Here is a 5011-nt window from a genome sequence, read left to right as displayed (position 1 = left end):
TTTACAGAGAGAGAAATTCTTAGGATTGCTAAAAGACTCGATACCCTTCTATCCGATTTTTGAGCTCTATTTATACGGACTTTCGTCTTTGGATTTCATTTGCATTTGATTGCCGACACTTTTCATTTGAATTTCATTTGCTTTTCTTGCGGACACGTTATCTTCTTGTAATTGGTCCTTTTGAGATTCTTATCTTATCTTAAAATCGGCATCTTTGAGATTGGCCGACAACTTTATTAAAAGTCTGTCGGGTCTTGAGCACAAGGACCACCAAAATGATCAAAAGTAGATTCCGATGATGACTCAGTTGACTCATCTTTCTTGTCTTCTTCCTTTTTATCTTGATTTTGCAAATAATTCAAATATTCTTTGAGCATTTCCGGATTTTGCATCATTTTCTTCATTAAGAAATCATTTGCAATTGTCTCTGCTGCCGAGCTACTTGATTTTTCTTTTTCTTTTTTCTGTGGAGTTATGGGAGTATTAACTCCTTTTGTAAATTGCTGATTTGGATTCATCCACTTGAGTTTTTCTCTCGTCTCTAGAAATCTCAAAACATTCTTTTAATCACAATACTCTTGATTGAATATTGTCCATCATTTGATCTTGAATTCTCTGACTAATGACATTGGAAGTGGTTTCTCTAGTTCTTGATGAACTTTGAAGCTCCAGCAAAAAATTCATGGTACTTTGAACTCCATGTGGAATAAAATTGGCCTTGTATATTCTTCCCCCTTTGCTTTTTGGAGATATGTCTGATGTGACGCCCCCCACTTCTCCCAAGGGCGAGCCCAAGGGTATCCGCGGGACGCCTGCCCAGCTCTCGCCAGGACTCAAGACAAATCAAATCGAACTTAACGATACATACCAAATACTATGAGTCAAAATAAAGAAAAGTCGCTTCCTTAACTAAATATTTAAATCTTACATCATGTTCACAAAAGATACATCAAGTTCCAAAATGCAACCATTAAAAGTCGACTACACGTTTACAGCCCCGATTCCAATCAAAAGTATAATCTAGTCGGCTTTACCAAAATCTTCCAATCCAACCTGTTAAGGAAAACAAACTAATAGGATGAGCCAATACTCAGTGAAGCCAAAAAAACACACATGCAAACACATAATCCAAGTAGCGACAACAATTACATTGTAGGTAAGGCTATCAAATTCGAATAATTCACATTTCGAATAGGAAAAATAAACAGAAACAATTCAAGGATACTGTAGCTCTCAGGAGCTAAATTCCACGTAGTCGAGTCGAAGTTTTGATCACATCTCACGTTGACACTCCGTCAACCACATAAGTATCAAATCCGTAGATACACCATTTTTCTTCGAATCCCGTCACCGTTACACCCCCTTACCGGGCCCGCTCATCAAAGTTTTTAATAATACTCGAGTATATCATGGCAATACTGCATGAGTAATACCGAGCAAGATCTCTCCAATAGATCATGCTCTACGAATATCTCATGGTTTGCTAAGCTTATCGACCAAGCCCATGCTGGCTCGATTCGCAAAGTTAGCCAACGAGTTTTGGGCGTCCCCCGAATATGAATACGAATACGAATATAAGTCGATGAGCAACGCTCAAATCGACGATTCCAAATAGGAATCACAAATACGGATCACATATACGAATCACAAGTACAAATCACATCCACATTACCATGTACAAGTTGGATACGAATTCACATAGCAAAATTCGAATATAATTTCATTTGAAAGAGAACGAGTGCGATAAAGTACACCCTCGTCTCAAAATTTCAAATTTACATAACGGATAAGAAACAGATAACCACTTAACAACAAGTTCATGCACTTGACACTCACAGTGATTCAAGTAGCGAGTTCAAATGATGGTTTAGGCGTCTCCCGTGAGATCCTCTGGAAGGTCCTCTTGAGCGCCTGAGCATTTAATAGTGAATTATCATTCACACATCCCAATTATCAAGGAAGATTGTGCACTAGTACAATCTGGGGAAATGTCATGAAAATGAACCTCAATTACTAGTAAATCGAGGTTCAAGTGGAGTTTCTTAATGTACAAGAGCAATCGAGTTTTGTTATCTTGGAAATCAAGCATAAACGTTCAAGTATTATCGAAGGAATAAGGAATACTTGAAAAACTCCATTTCCTTGAAATTCAGAAAATTTCAGTTTTGATACGATATTTTGAAAAAATCGTATCTCAGATTTCACATGTCGTAAATTGGAAAACTTGGTACCGTTGGAAACCTCTTCCAAAGTACTAAAAGTTCTTAGAAGACACTTTTCCATGAATCTAAGTGGAAGGTGTTCAAAAATGAGCCTAAAGTTGCTGTTCCAAATCACCCAGGATTGAGCCGGGGTTGGTTTTTTCGCTAACTTTGAAAATTCAACAGAATTCACTCGTTGCAAACCAGCCCTTGAAATTTGTAGCTCAATTAGAGGTGCAAGTAAGGTTTAGGGCAGAACAGGCGGATCGAGAATCGGAGTTTCGAGCACCAAGATATGGTAGCTCAAAGTTGGGTAAATTTCAAGACTGTTAACAAATTTCCAGATTTGGTTCCGACTTTGGACCTTTAGTTAAGTGTCGAAACGGACTTGGATTGATACCAAATTTTGCAGTACAATACTCCTATATGAAGGGTATCTCTCTATCAAATTTCGTTGAAAAATACCTTCGGAAAGGTGGTTAACCAATCAACCAAAGTTTGGAAAAATCCTTAAGGCAATCTGTCCAAATCTAAGGTTTCAAAAACGAGGCAGTCGCCGTATTTTGATCATAACTCCCTCAATTTAATTCAGAATTGGGAATGGTTGATAGTGTTAGAAAATACATTCACAGGGCTAAAATGTCACAGAAGAAATAATTTCAAGTTTCAGCATGCAACTAGCTCGAAATTAAGCCTAAAGTTGCAGCATCATCAAATCATTTCGGCAGAACGGAGAAACAGGACAGCCGACTTCAGATGAATGGTGTGGCTCACACACATGAAACCAGAATGTGCATTATACACCTTTGGAAACATGGGAACGTCTAGTTTCAAATGCCACTAACGGCACTTGATTTTGACATCGGAGTACGAAGTTGTGGACGAAATACAAACACTGGTCTGGGTTACGACGAAACCGTTTTCCAGATTACTAGTTTTTGAAATAAATTCGTTTGACCCACCAAAACTCAGTATTTTTCAATGAAAATTTTTACACAACTACTACAACATATAAACAACACAATCAAGCCATTAAATCCTCAAATTTCTGCATTAAAGTGACCGAATAGAGCAGGGGTAAAATGGGAACTTTTTGCTTCAAGAGTTCAATAACGTTTCTTGCAACAATGCACCTTTAATCTACTTCCTTAAGCTCTAATTCAGCAATAAAACCATCATCAAACATCATCACAGCCATCAACCCAAAGTGGGAGTTCATAGAGCCCACATTTCCAACAATACAAGCTACTAAAGTGAAGATTCCAACTCAAATGCATAGATCAACTTCCATAAAACAAGTTTAAGGTGCTTGATTACTACCTACTTTGATGGCTGGTTTGGACAGATTTTTCGGCCCTTTGAAGCTTGAAGAAACCGTGGATAGCTCCTTCCTTTTGCAGCTAAGTTGTTGTCCAAGTGAAAAGCTAAATGAATATGAAGTTTGGTGAGAATCTATGGAAGTTTTGGTAAGGATTTGGATGAGTTTTGGAAGAAAGAAATGGTGAAGCTTCGGTTGTCCCTTGCAGCTGCTAGCCGTCCGTTGCAGCAGAAGAAATGAAATGAAATGAAATGCGGTTCTGAAGCCTTTGCGTACGAAAGACGCTTGACGTCAAATCTTTTAATACGTCAAATCAATTATAACTAGTACCCTACGCGCGCGTTTTGTGTTCGATTTCTCTTACGTTTGTTGCACTAGTGCACTAAACCTCTAGGGCACTTACATTCATATAAATATTATTCATTCTTAATTATCCCAAAATAATGGTCCAAAGTCCCTCAATTAAGCGCGCACGTGAAAACACGTATTTCTAATTTAGGCGCAATAAAATTGAAACCTTTGAGAAATTCTTATAACGATCGTACCACTAACTATCACTTCAATATTTAAACCTAAAATTGCCTATTTTAGGACCATTATATATGTCTTAAATTTTTGAGCTTATTGTACTCCTAATTGGCTAAAGTTTTCAGACACGTTTTCACTTTTTCACTAAACAAGCTTCTAAGAAAATAATTTTTTGAAACGAGACACTTTAAAAATATAACGAAGCTATAAAACCATATATTTAGGTCTAATAAGGATAGAAAATAATATTCGGGCAAAAATTCAAATAGATAATTAATTGAGCCAAAATTAGGGGTTTAAAAATAATAGTTTTACGAGTCCTCACGTGAATTGAGTATTAATTCCTCAATTATCCTTTCTTAATCTATTATTGATCGTTCTTAATTCTTCAATATTAATACACTCTCGATTCAAATATAGTCTCGAAAAACGTGCACTCGTTGTTCCGAACTAAACGAGTTTTCGAAGAGTGAATTTTTCCAACAAAACGCTTTTAAAAATATAAAAGAGGCGTCGTTCCATATAAATGGATTTTAAATGATCGAAATAAATAATTTGGAGAAAAATGAGTAAATAAATATTTAAACAAACTACTAATATTCGATAAAATAAAATAAAAAATTTCGGGTCCTCACATCTGAAATCCCATTAAAGTATTTGGAGGTAGAATTTCTTTTGGAGGCCCAAACCATTGCCACCAATGATTGAACCAAATTGGAAATTCTCTACTGCAACTTTCTTTGAATGTGAAGAACCATGAATGGTTGAATGGTCTATATAAAAAAGCACGATACCATGCCATTTTGTAATCTTGATAAGTAAATCCATCTGGAATGAATCTGACTGAAACGGATTTCTTTGAATAAAGAGAAGTCCATTCATTAGGAGAACAAACTTTCTTTATGATACATTTTGAATGACTAACAATTTCTGGATTCTTTTGATCTGAAATAGGGAAAATTTT

At 36.3% G+C, this 5011-nt stretch overlaps 1 long non-coding RNA gene across 1 annotated transcript; it reads right to left on the bottom strand.

Moving 5' to 3' along the window:
• Positions 1 to 887: 887 nt before the first annotated feature.
• On the bottom strand, positions 888 to 3883 carry LOC140013215 (uncharacterized). Its single transcript, XR_011820287.1, has 3 exons — positions 3522 to 3883; positions 1837 to 1911; positions 888 to 1053 (listed from the first exon to the last, which is right to left on the bottom strand). It is a non-coding gene; the product is annotated as an uncharacterized lncRNA (long non-coding RNA).
• Positions 3884 to 5011: the final 1128 nt, after the last annotated feature.

Source organism: Coffea arabica, chromosome 8c (assembly GCF_036785885.1).
Source record: "Coffea arabica cultivar ET-39 chromosome 8c, Coffea Arabica ET-39 HiFi, whole genome shotgun sequence".
Taxonomy (NCBI): Eukaryota; Viridiplantae; Streptophyta; class Magnoliopsida; order Gentianales; family Rubiaceae; genus Coffea; species Coffea arabica.
This window is presented reverse-complemented; position numbering and strand designations above follow the sequence as displayed.